The sequence below is a fragment of the Carcharodon carcharias genome, chromosome 8 (genome assembly GCF_017639515.1).
Source record: "Carcharodon carcharias isolate sCarCar2 chromosome 8, sCarCar2.pri, whole genome shotgun sequence".
In the NCBI taxonomy this organism is placed as follows: Eukaryota; Metazoa; Chordata; class Chondrichthyes; order Lamniformes; family Lamnidae; genus Carcharodon; species Carcharodon carcharias.
Window position 1 is genome coordinate 26,768,511 of NC_054474.1, and position 14,540 is coordinate 26,783,050.

A 14,540-nucleotide genomic window follows, 5' to 3' on the forward strand; every position below is an offset into this window, starting at 1 on the left:
CTGATGTTAAGTGATACAACGAACGAGGATATTCTATAACTGAGTGGACATACTGACTTTTTTTGTGAGAACAGCTCTTGCAGTGTGTTTACTGTATAGGATTGCAAGTGATATTGATACTAGCCTTCACTAGTGCTAAGATTGCCTGAAGTAATTTCTCCTGACATTACCAGAATGCCTAAATGGTATTTTTTTTTTACTCATTCATGGGTTGTGGGTGATTATTGCCCATCCCTAATTGCCCTTGAGCAGGTGGTGGTCAGCCACCTTCTTGAACTGCTGTAGTCCATCTGGTGTGGGTGCACCCACAGTGCTACTGGGAGGGAGTTCCAGCATTTTGACCCAGCGATAGTGAAGGAACAGTGATATACTTCCAACTCAGGATGGTGTGTGGCTTGGAGGGGAACTTGCAGGAGGTGGTGTTCCCATGCATCTGCTGCCCTTATCTTTCTAGGTGGTAGAAGGTGCTGTGAAAGGAGTCTTAATGAGTTGCTGCAGTGCATCTTGTAGATAGCACACTGTGCACCAGCGGTGGAGGGAGTGAATGTTGAAGCTGGTGGATGGGCTGCCAATCAAGCGGGTTTCATTTTGTACTGGATGGAGTCAAGCTTTTTGAAACAAAAACAGAATTACCTGGAAAAACTCAGCAGGTCTGGCAGCATCGGCGGAGAAGAAGAGAGTTGACCTTTCGAGTCCTCATGACCCTTCAACAGAACTGGTTCATGAGTCATGAGGACTCGAAACGTCAACTCTTTTCTTCTCCGCCGATGCTGCCAGACCTGCTGAGTTTTTCCAGGTAATTCTGTTTTTGTTTTGGATTTCCAGCATCCGCAGTTTTTTTGTTTTTATCAAGCTTTTTGAATGTTGTTGAAGGAGCCCTCAGCCAAGCAAGTGGAGAGTATCCCATCACACTCCTGACTTGTAGATGGTGGAAAGGCTTTGGGGAGTCAGGAGATAAGTTATTCCTCGCAAGATTCCAAGCCTCTGACCTGCTCTTACAGCCACAGTATTTATATGGCTAGTCTAGTTCAGTTACTGGTCAATGGTAACCCCCAGGATGTTGATAGCAGAAGATTCATCAATGGTAACGTCATTGAATGTCATGGGCAGAAGGTTAGATTCTCTCTTGCCAACCATCTCCTCTTGACATTAAATGGCATTGCAAATATTTTGCCATTCTTTCACTTTCATTGGATCAAAACCGTTGAAGTCCCTTCCTAACAGCACTGTGGGTGTACCTACATTTGGACTGCAGCCATTGTTATAGAGCTGATTCTCCAGGCAACTTTTCTTGGTGGAAACATTGAACTTTATTTACAAGACAGCAGCAGCAGCTACATGTGTGCATCTAACGCTATAACTAAAGAAGAACTCTCTCCTCAAGGTCCCCTGCACTGCTAACTGATTGGTTTACACAGATCATATGATCTTACAACACAGGATTATTATTATAAAACTATAGTCCCATGTTTATCAAAACTATAATTACTACAGCATTTGAAGAAAGCAGCACACCACCACCTTCTCAAGGGAAATAAAGGATAGGCACTAAATGCTGACCTGGCCAGCAAAATGGTAGCTGCTAATAGAAGCAGCAGGAGCTACTTTTGTCATCCATGGGAGGACTGAACACTAGGAATCTGCAATGCACTGTTTCACTTTGCATTTCCTCAGTGTCTGGGAACCATCTTCTTGAGTGGAAGTTGCAAGTTGTGTGAGGCTTTCAAACTACTGCATATTTGCTGGTACTCTGGAGTCTGAAATCTCCACCACATAACCCTGGTAGCAAACCATTTCCCATGGTCATTACACCACTGCGCTACATTCTCTTTTTTTTTACTATCTCAGGTTACTTGCATGATGAATGCCATCCCTCCATCCAGCAGTGGACATGACCAGGTTGCCATTGTTTGTGATCCACATACTGTACTGCGTCGCTTCTGGGTCTTTGATGGAATGTATATTATGAAGCATATTCGCTGTTTTTGACTCTTCGGGTTTTGTTGTAGTAATCTATTTACAGCCACTGGATAGTCAGCCTGCTTATCAAATCTCTGTTCAGCTGTTTCTGAGTTTATTCAGGTGACCTGAAATTGGCATATTTATTGTCAAAAAGAGTGTACGGCAGCTTTACATATAATGAATGATACCTAAATAACCCAGACTGCAGGTTGACAATCAATAGATAAAGTGGCGTTGTAGACATTTGTTGTGAACAAGTACTTTTCCAGTAGGAAAAGTATCTTTTCTTCCTCCCTCCAGGGGTCTCTGGAATTAGTTTTGCGATAGTCAACATTGTGTTGAAAATAAAGGCCCTATCCCAGCTGAAGCATTCTACGATATCCTCCTGGCCACGATGTGCTATCCAAATGTGATCATTAGAGGCCAAGGACATTCAATTTTCAAATATCTGTCACAAGTCATTCCACAGAAATAGTAACAACATTCCCAGAGTCACTGATCAGCTCTTATTGAACCTGCAAACCAGTTTATGAGGTGATGCCTGCTGGGTTTTGTTTTTCTCCACCGAAATGTCAATCTTTATCAAATAAATTCTTTACAGAAAATCATTTTGTTTTTGTGTCAGTACCAGCTGGTATCTCTTGTGCATATTCCATGGAATGGGAGGAGGGATATGCTGTGCAAACAAACTGTTTCCAGTGGCTGAAGGGTCTAATATATAGGGACCTAGATATAAGGTATAAAGTTGAATGCAAGAGATTTCAGGAAAAGCCTTTTTATAGAGATGGTTGTGAGGCTGTGGAATGTACTGCTGCATTACTGGTCAATGCAGAAATCTTGTCAACATTTCCGAATAGTTCAATATGTCTGAAGGAAAGAGAGATAAAGGGAATTGGCAACAGGGTGAGAACATGGGATTAGAATGACCATTCATGTGGAGACTGTACACCAGCAGAGGCAGGTGGCCTGTTTCTATACGATCATTTCGATGCATATTGGAAGACGACCCTTTAATTTGATTTCTATATTTAAAAGGGAATATTGCCTTTATTTGGAAAAAGTTTGGCTTTTTTTTGTGAGGAGAGAAGAGGGGCCATGAGTTATTCATCAATTGATACCCTCAGCAAATGACAGATATTGTCTTAATGCTGTCGCATTGCCGAACACTTAATTTCCTTTCCTAAAATGACCTCTTCATGAATATATTTCTGTCTGTTTAAAGTGCTGGTGCCTACGAATTTGCAGGAAAATATGGACCAACATTTCCCAGAGTGGTGACATACAATTGAAAATAAACAATCCAGTTTGAAATGATTAAAAACATGAATAGGAATATAAAGAATATATTTTTTTAAATGTGTTTCAATACTTTGTGCTGTAAGAAAGCCAGATACTATTCTACAAGCCACATCCAGTCCTGAATGGTGGTAGGCAATTAAAATACTAACCTGAGGGCAACGTTCCACAAATTGCCTAATCCTTAATAATGGGGGAGCCCAACATACCAGTACAAAAGAGAAGGCTGATGCATTTGCAGCTATCTTCCGCCAGTAGAGCTGAGTCGATGACCCATTTTGGCCTTCCCCGGAAGTCCCCAGCATAACAGATGCCAGCCTTCAGCCAATTCGATTCACTCCATGTGGTATCAAGAAATGGCTGAAGGCACTGGATACTGCAAAGGCTATGGGATCTGACAACATTCTGGCAATAGTATTGCAGATTTGTGCTCCAAAATTAGCTGTTCAAGTACAATTAAAGCACTAGCATCTACCCAACAAATATGGAAAATTGCCCAGGTATGTTCTGTCCACATAAAACAGGACAAATTCAATCCAGCCAATTACTGCCCCATCAGTCTACTCTTGGTCACCAGCAAAGTAATGGAAGGGGTCATCGACAGTGCTATCAAGCTGCACTTACTCAGCAATAACTCACTCATTGCCACTCACTTTGGATTCCACCAAGGCCACTCAGCTCCTAATGTCATTGTAGCCTTGGCCCAAACATGGACAAAAGAGCTGAATTTAAAAGATGAGGTGAGAGTGACTGCCCTTAATTTTAAGTGAGCTTTTAACCAAGTGTGGCATTAAGGAGCCTGAGCAAAACTGAAGTCAATGGGATTTAGGGGAAAAACTCTCCACGAGTTGGAGTCATACCTAGCACACAGGAAGATGGTTGTGGTTGTTGGAGGCCAATCTTCTCAGTTCCAGGACATCACTGTAGGAGTTCTTTGGGGTAGTGTCCTAGACCCAATCATAACCTTTCCTCCATCATAAAGTCAGAAGCGGGGATGTTCACTGATTATTGCACAATGTTCAGCACCATTCACAACTCCTCAGATATTGAAACAGTTTATGTCCAACTGCAGCAAGACCTGGACAACATTCAGCCTTGGGTTGATAAGTAGAATGTAGCATTTGTACCACACAAGTGCCCAAGCAATAACCATCTCCAACAAATGATAATTTAATGATCAGCCCTTGACATTCAATGGAATTACCAAATCCCCCACTATAAACATCCTGGGGGTTACCATTGACCAAAACCTGAACTGGACGAGATAAGTAAATACTGTGGTACAAGAGCAGGTCAAAGCTTAGGAATCCTGCACCAAGTAACTCATCTCCTAACTCCCAAAACCTGTCCACCATCTACAAGGCACAAGTCAGGAGTGTGATGAAATCCTCTCCACTTGTCTGGAAGAATGCAGCTCCAACAACACTCAAGAAGCTTGACACTATCCAGAACAAAGCTCAACGGCTTGATTGGCACCCCATGCACCAACATTCACTCCCACCATCACCAATACACAGTGGCAGTAGTGTGTACCATCTACAAGATGCACCACAGGAACTTACCAAGGCTCCTTAGACTGTACCTATTAAACCCAAGACTGCTAGAAAGACAATGGCAACAAACACATGGGAACACCATTACATAGAAGTTCTCCTCCAAGCCACTCACCAACCTGACTTGGAAATATATTGCCGTTCCTTCACTGTCGCTGGACCAAAATCCTGGAACTCCTTCCCTAACAGCACTGTGGGTGTACCTACACCACATGGACTGCAGCGGTTCAAGAAGGCAGCTCACCACCACATTCTCAAGGGCAATTAGGGATGAACAATAAATACTGGCCTAGCCAGTTGACACCCACATCCCGTGACACTCATCTCACATCCCACCAAAATTGGTCCCAGTTAAAACTCCTGCTTCATGTCAAATGGATGTGACAGATCTATGGCACTATTTTGAAGAAGAGCAAAGGAGTTCACCCTAGTGTCCTGTAACATTTATTCTTAAACCAACATGATTAAACAGTTGTGCTTGTGATTGGTTGCCCTTTGTCCTATATTGCAACAGTGACTACACTTCAAAAGCTTTTCATTTACTGTAAAACACTTCAGGCTGTTCTGAGATTGTAAATGGCAATATGCAAGGGCAGTTTGTTCTTTTATATCTCACTTGTGTGCAAGGCACAGCATTGTATATTGCTGAAAAGAGAGAAACATTGTCGAAGTTTTTCACCTTACACTCATCAGGACAGACACAAGAATGCCAAATTTCAAGTGATCATGACAATTTATACTATGGGGAAAATGGTTTTAATTGTTTGAAAAGTTGACCCTGATTGGCTGAGGCATTGCCATGGAGAAAGGAACAGGGACTATAGGTTCCCCAAGCTCCTGGGTAATTCAAAAACAAGATGCAAAGCTTGAACATATTGCTTTTATTTGCAGAGAAATGGTCTCTGCATATGATTGTATGTTACTTCTAACAAGTGTAAATGAGCTATGTTAAGAACCTGACTGATTATATTAAATTGTTTGTTAGTGTAGCTATTAGCACACTCAGGATTGATCAGCAAGTGCTGCCCAACTGTAGAACACATGTAACAGTAGATATTTTTGTTCTGGGTTTTGCAAGTATGGACCAGTTGAGCATGGTCTGCATTCTGCCTATTATGAACAACTGAAGAAACATGCTGTTTCATTCAATCAGCCAATCATTTGGATGTATAGCCAATGTACCTGGCAACATGTCTCTCTTTTTAGCAATATTCAAGTTGTGCACAGCATTGCTTCAGAGCTCCCAGGTTCAGAGGGTATGGCCAATATAATTAAGCACAACTGAGGTGTGAATATTATATTAAACATTTGATACAATGAAAAGATATAGTGGGGAAATGGTGGCATGGTGGTAATGTCACTGGACTAGTAACCCAGAGACCCAGGCTAACACTCTGGGGACATGGGTTCAAACCCCATTAAGGCAGCTGGTGGAATTTGAATGCAGTTAATATATCTGGAATATAAAGATAGTCTCAGTAATGGGGACCATGAAAATATCTTTGACTGTTGTAAAAATCCATCTGCCATCGTTATCTGGTCTGGCCTACATGTGACTCCAGACCCACATTGCTGTGGGTACTGTGGGTGACTGCCCTCTGAAATGGCCTAAGAAGCCACTAGGTTCAAGGGCAATTAGGGATGGCAACAAATGCTGGCCTTGCCAGTGATGCCCACATTCCATTAAAGAATAAAAATAATTAGAGAATTAGCTGTCAACTGCTTCTATGGTGATGTGAGGATCCAACTGTGAAAAAGCCATGGACATAGTCTTGTTTGTTTGGTGTGGTACTTGAGGAATATTCCATCTGCATCATTTGGCAGGTCACCATGCTTCCATTCAACTATATAGTTCTGAAGAGCTTATAAACCATTTAAACATCACTCCACAAACCTCAATAGAACTGTAGGCCTGAATGACCATTACCAACTGTCGGGCAGATATCATGTATCTATATGATTTTCTTATTATGTGGAGGTTGTGTTGGAATGATGATGACAATGGAGCTGAAGTTACAGGACATGGTGTAAAAACTGCTGCAGTATTAAAAATATTTTTTTTTCTTGCCTTGGGCAATGAATTAGTGATGGAACGTTATCAGTAGGATCCAGCACCTCCTGCCGTTGCTTTCACAATTTCTCTAACCTTTTAGGATTGTGTCATAATTCACAACTGGTGTAATACTAATAAGCATGAATAATGTGGATATAACCAGGTAATTTAACTTAAACTATAGAGGGCTGGGGGCCACAAGTATAAAATTGGACAGTTTCGACCATGACAAGCAATTGGAAGAAACACTCTCCCATGGAATAGTACAGAGGTGGACCAGAATCACATTAAAAGTAGTTCACGCTATGTTGATTAAATCCTCTTATTTTTTAAAAAAAGAGAGTTGGATGAGTATGTGCTCACATGGGACTGTAGATTATAGGAAGCCATTCAGACCACTGTGCCTGTGCCAGAAGTAAGTTTAACCATAGGAAAATCTTTGTGTTAACTTTATAAGATGATGTTGCTGTTAAGTTAAATTCATTTGTGCTAGCAAACAATGGCAGCTGATCCACTATCACCCATTTTTCACCATTGCCTGAAGTCAGTTCTCTTATTTCCCCAAGGAGATCAGTAGCCAGAAAAATTCCATAACAATGGTATTATACATTATGTCTTACCAAGCTTGTTATTATATAGACCCCCAAACTAAATAATACACCACACTATTTTTCTGCTATAATGGTGATATACCCACAAGAAAAAATCACTTACTTAATATTCACTGCATTATGGTACTTTCGACAGCAGGGTCTCGAGAAATAGCAGCCTCGTGGCCAGTCAAGCAATGGTCAAGGCATTCACCTCTCAAAAATTTCTCCCTGCCAATGCACCAACCCTCTTATGCATATTAAATATCAACATGTTTGCTGATGAAGTTGAAACTGAGAGTGGCACGTTTGATTATTTTACAGTGCACGTGAATTTGTCTGCTACTGGTTGTGTAATGAATTTCCTGTTAGTGAAAAATCTGTTAAATGTTGACAAATCAAAGAAAGAAGTTGCATTTATACTGTGGTGTCTTGCATCTGCGAGATATCCTCAATCACTTAGAACAATAGAAATAAAGTAGACTAAAAAATATGGTCCCAGCAATAAATTACTGAGACAATGACAGAGCTAACTTGAAGGATATTGTTACAATGACCATCTAACCTATAAAATATTAAATACATAAAGAGGAAGCTATATACATGAGTACACATGTTGGGGTGGATTTTTGTCTTCCAATTGTCATGAAAGGCTAATTACAACCACACATTACTTACAGACACATTGAATTTCTTAAGGAAGACGTGTGTGTTTTTAAAGAAATACAAGCAAGAACACTGAGCAAAAGATGGCTGATAATGTAAAGTGAGAACTTTCTGGAAAAATTCCAATGTGGCTAGACAGACAGACCTAGTGACAGACTTGCCCTGAGAGAGTATGGAATGTCACACTTGAAAAGGTGTCATGACTTTCTTCAAGCAAAGACACTTAAAAGAGATCTAGGAAAGAGGAAAAAGACTGAATTTTAATCTCCTGTGGTTGCAGAGACAAAAGACTTATTATCACATCTTCGCAGTCATCTAAAATCAATCAAAAACAAAAAATGCTGGAAAAACTCAGCAAGTCTGACAGCATCTGTGGAGACAGAGTTAGAGATAATGTTTCGAGACTGAATGACTCTTCTTCAGATCTGAAATCCATCTCCTGTTGATTCATATCTCAGAATGTGTAAAATGGTCGGAGATCAAAGAAAACAGACTTGTGGGTGCAAGACATGATTTTTTTTCCCTTACAGGAATACACTGGGAAAAATGGGTTAAAAAGCTAGCCGCAGAGCAGTGCAGTGTGTGCTTGTGTGCTGGTGTGCTGTGTCTGTGACAGCAACAGGAAGACCAACCAGTCACTCCTGAAGTTGCAGTCAAAGTCTCTCTCTCTCAGTCTCTATCGCTCTGTTGCTAGAGGCAAGTCAGCAGAGACCACAATCAAAAAAGAAATAGGGAAGGTTCATCAGCTAACCTGCAGAACCAAGTGTCTCCAAACCTACTGTGAAACTGCCAAATTCAGCTGTACTGGAATCATCCAAGTTAACAGCCACAATGTATTGCCATCTATGCCTTGCAGACAAGCCAAAGACTGATTTGTACACATTTTTTAAACTTTTATTTGGACTTCTAGCTTCTCATTTCAGATCTGTGTGTATGTGCGTTGCATTTTTATTATTTTTCTTTGGCTTTTAGTAACTAATAAACTTACTCTTTCTTTGACTCAAGAAAGCCTGGTTCAATAGGTTCCTTCTAAAAAAATAAATACATTTGGACTGGGAAAAGGTATCCATGGGGGAAGGGATCACTTTTAAATTAATGTTGTTGTGACCAACTGAGGGAGTTGAATAAAAAAAGGGGAGCCAGTTCATTCCTCCTCACCCTGGAGCACAACAAAATTGGGGTCCCATTTAAGAAGTTAACAAATTGGGGGACCCCGCCCAGGAACCGGTTGCAATACAATGAATGTGCAAATTGGGTCACAAAATGCTGAACATATTATTTTTTGCTGATGAAACAATTTTCCTCTGCCTTCCTGGCCCCACACCATTTTCCTGTGGCCTTTTCACGGGTCGAGAAAACCTTGAGTGTAAAATGCACATGCATCTTTTCTGAGGCCACAGTTCCCAATTTGAGGACAACAGGAAAATTGTCTTTCCTCCTGCACAAAATTTTTGTGTAACTCATGTCAGCTTTGGAAGCCCTAAAGAAAGGCCCTTCCTTCTTGGTTTGTGACCAGTGGGCAAAGCCTGTTGAGGAGTCTGGAACATTCTGAAAGGTAAAATGGTTTGATTCCTTCAAATTTCACTATTAGATGTTTTATTGTAATGTAGGTGTGTTTTTAATGCAATTATTCATGATAGTGATCTGTCCTACAAAGGTAAGTTGACCCTTACATGACCACCACTGTGTAAGTGTTGTTATGCATTACAAAACTTCAATTGAAAAAAATGCCATATTGCATGAAAAAATGCAAAAGAAAAGTCAACCCTTGCGGTCATGTTTCCTATGGTGATTGAAATTGGCTTATAGCTCTGGCTGTTGAAAAGAAAACCCTGATTTTAAAAGTTGAAAGAAAAAATCTGTGCTTGCGCCTCTCCATTGATTCACAGGCACTCTGCTTTGAAATGACAATGAGGCACCATTCTGTCCTATACATTTCAGGTAATATAGCTGGATATTTTTAATGATAGCTGTAGCCATTCTGAATGCTTGGCTGGGTTTCAAAAGTTTTCAGTGGCTCCGTTCTGCAGGAGGTCTATTGATCCAAGAATGAGTGAAATCTTTAACAGGCTGTAACAACAAAATTTGCCTTTAATGTGTTTTCTTTGTTTTTACAATCTTAATAGACATCAGAAGGTTTTTTTTTGCACTGGAGTGGTTTTTCTTTTCCTTCCAGTATCGGTGATTGTGTATTTGAATTCAGCATTTGATTACATTGTTAGAGGTTTTTTTTCCCCAATGATTTTGCATTGCTATTGCACAGCTCCAAAGGAATGTACATAGTGGTAACTGGGTTAGTGACTCTAGAGGATACATCGAGTAAGGGGAGTGGAAGTGGTGGCATGGATGATCTGAGGAGGCATTCCAGTCCACCCCCGCCATGCCACCATAAAATAGCATGGGTGAGCAACAGGGCAGAGGCAGGGTCCTGACCCCATGAAACTGCCTGATTCTCCATTCCCGCCTTCAAGATGAAAATCCGGGCAGTACTCTTCCAGAACAGGGCAGAAGCTTGTCTTCTTTCAACTGATTTCTTGCTTTTGTGGCCTCAGCTAACTTTTGCAGCCTGTCTGCCCTGGCCCACAAAGATCAAAGGAGTATGTCTTCTTGAATGACCCAGCATTGCTAACAAATTGACTATTGATTGAGTTCCGTGCAAAACAACTTGCACAGCCTGCATTTAAATCACCTTCTATCTGTCTATGGCTTTTTCCTTTCAGACAGAATTTCTGGGCCCAATTTGTGGGGGTAAAAATAGCCACAGAATTTAAAGCAATGATGTCTTTTCCCCTCTAGTCCTTCTCTGATTCACCTTTTCTTCTGCTTTTTCATTGCTGGCTGATTACTGAAGAGTTATCATTCCTATTCTGTATCAAAAGCTTATGTTTCAGAAGGAATCCCTGTGGTGTAAAATTTATTTTATTGTTGCAAATACATTTATGAGGCCATTTTGGTGCAATACAAGTGGAAATAAAAATATTGTTTTCAGACATAGAATATCACAATGACAAAGCTACAACATAAAGCATTTTCAACCAATTTTCCAAAGCAATAAAAATGATGTCCATCTTGCAGTATGGATTTAAGCATTCTGAACTAAATGCGCCTTGACCGACAGTGTAATTGTGATAAATATCCACTTATGAGATGGGTCATAACCTGTCCTGACTCTGTCACTCATGAGTTACCTAGTCAGCCCTTGCTAGTCATATAATTTATCATGTGGCATGCTTGGCCCAGCCAGATACATTGCACCCACAAGGCTACTTTCTGTGTGCAAAGTGAACCTGTATTTTTATGGCTACTTTAAAAGTAGTGTGGTTTTGTGCTGTGGATTTACAATATACCATTGCCTCTGCAATGTATGCTGTCAGACTGATGGTCAAAGAAAGCCTGGAAATAGACTTTGTATGCAGAGTTCACCTTCAATGACAACCTGCATCAAGAGCGCTACCCAGAGCTCCACTGCTTCTGTTTAGGATGCCACCAGACAACAGCTGCATGATATCTCTAAAGAAGAGATTCTGAGTAAGTTTGTGCCCATGGGCTGCATCTGACTACAAACTTGAAGAAATAAAATAGCATAATAAGCAAGTAAACAAGGGTACCCTCTGCTGAAACCGGTTGTATTTTGTGACAGTTCCATATAATATTTTGTCTTTAACCTGGGCATAACTGGAAAAGTTTGAGGATTAAATGTCAAGTTTAAGCCTGGGTTTTCTGTAGCTCAAGTACAGTTTGTAAGGGAAATCTGAGGGGCTTGGCTCTAACTAGTTGTCTATCCAATGATCCAAAGCTGAATTCCAAAACTGAAGCCTAATGATAAAGTGGATCATGACAAAGATATTGGCGCCTCGTGATCTTTATAAAATTATTGACGTCAACTCTAAATTTCATTTATTTTTCAACTATTAAATGCAAGGCAGAATCAGGCTAAAATTATGCACACAATCATACTAGGGAAGTCAAAGGTTCAGTTTCTTGTTCGTTCTCCCTAAGCCGAGGACCCTGCTTAAACTATTATTCAGTGACAACTATCAGAATGTACATGTGTGTAGGTGTGTAGTGAGGAGAGGATTGAGGTCAGTTGGTGGCTGCCACCTCTCCCCATCCCCTATCCACTTTATAGATATCTCTAACTGAGCTTGTTGAGGAAGGGTGGGCACAAATATGGAGCACTGAAACAGCTATGGAACTGCGCACCAATGTGAATCATTACGTTTGGGTTGAGGTGTAGAAAAGGAATGCTGACTCAGCAGGTTAAGTTTCAGTTTACAATTTACAATGTGTTGTGATATTGCCAAGTAATATACTCGAGCATCCTCACAGCCTTTGAGTTTATGCTGTACATGAGAGCTCAGGATATACCTGTAGAATTCTGACATTCTTTGCTTAAAAGTGTTTTGAAGTGTTTTAAATGTGCGATGATGCAGACATAGGAACTTCAAAACAGGGGTCAACCATTCGGCCTTTGAGTATACACCTATCATAGCTCCATATCTGTTAATAATCTTGCGCAGCAAAGATCTATCAATCTCAGATTTTAAGTTATTAATTTTTTTTTTATTTGTTCAAGGGATGTGGGCGTCACTGCCTAGGTCAGCATTTATTGCCCATCCCTTGAGCTAGCATTGAGCTAGCATCTATTGCTTTTAGTGGGGGAGAATTCCACACATCTACCATCCTTTTGTAACATGTTTCGTAACTTCCCTCCTGAAAGGCCGGGCCCTGATTTTAAGATTATGTCCAATTGTCCTGGACTCCTCTCCCAGTAGAAAAAGTTTCTCTCTATCTGCCCAATCAGTTCCTTCCAAAATCCTAAATGCCTCAATCAAATTGCCCCATGACCTCCTATCTTTCAGGGAATGCAAGCCTAGTTTATGTAATCTCTGCTCATCATCTAACCCTTGGAATCTGGTGAAACTGCATTCACAAGACCAATATACCCTTGCTAAGGTGTGGTGTTCAGGATTGTACAAAGTGCTCTAGATGTGCACTGAGCAGGACTTTGTATAGCTGTAGTTAAACTTCTTCCCCTTTGTAACCTTGCTTTCTAATTATAAAGGCTAACATTCTTTCATCCTTTTGTAAAGATAAATAGCCATTGCTGTTATAATTTTTTCCATGCCTCATATTTGCAGTGCCTTGATCCTTCCTCTTGACCATCTCCCACAGGAAAACATATGAGGTTAGGTATTTTCATGTGCTATTTTTATAGAAATTGTCTCTCAATCTATTTGAATTTTAAGCATTTTGTAATGTTTTGCAAAGATGGTCTCCACTGAAATAGAATTCTTTGGTTTATGATTTTAACCTCTGAATTGATTTATAAAAACATGTAAAAAGGACAAGAACATCATAACCATTTCTATTCAGCAGTGGAATCACCTACATCACTCTCCCAAGTAACTGGTGATGCTGATTATTGGGGAGATAAGTCATTGGAAGTAAGCTACAGTGAACTTGATGAAAATCTCTGGGAAATTGCTGCCTAAGTCCCTGAAGCAATAAACCAAACTCCAGGGGATCACAATCACAGCTATCTGCAACCCATAACTCTTTCTACCACCACACCCTGCCAACATTCCTTCCCAATATGTGTCCAAATGTATTTTGGAACAAAGGACTGAATAGATTTAGAAAATTCTATTTCTATGCATCTGGTAGGTCTCAGGTTACAGATTTCTGCAACTCATCTCAGTTGAGCAGCAGGAGTTTAATTGAATTTTGTTTGCAATGTTACTCACTGATCACAGCTACAAAAGAACAATGGGAGGAAGAGGACAACCTCTCCAGGAAAGCAGGCATGCTTGAATTGGCCGACAAACTTGAAAGCGGGAATGTGCTTGCTTTCAACCTGGAGACAGTGCACCAAGAGGATCCAGGACCTCAGCAGGGCATGACAAGTGGGGGATGGTGTGGTCAACAGAGTCAAAGGCTGCATACAACTGAATAAGGATGAAGAGGAAGGGTTTAACTTTAGCATAGTCTCATGGGAGAAGAATTGAAGAAGTGGGCAAAAAAAAGTTTTTGCAGTATGTTGACCCAAGAAATAAGAATAAACATTGGGCAAGTGTGTTTTGTATGGAGCATACAGTTAGTAACTCGGGCAGATGAACAAAACAAACCAATAGGGATTTTTATGACAGCTGGATCATTCACTTCAGTAAAACTGTATAAAGTCTCTGAAGCTTCGCTATTCATGTATGATCTGAAAGAAGCCTCTCAACTCTTTTCCTCAGGGAACAGACATGGCCACAAGTAAGGGAATTATGTAAACTACAGTACAGGGGTCTGGATGTTTATTATATGAGAATAGTATTTGCTAGGATAAAATTTCAAATTCTTTGCTAATAAGGGAACCCATGTTTTACAGCCATGGTGAAGATGTTAATTATGTTGACGGAGAATAGGACACAA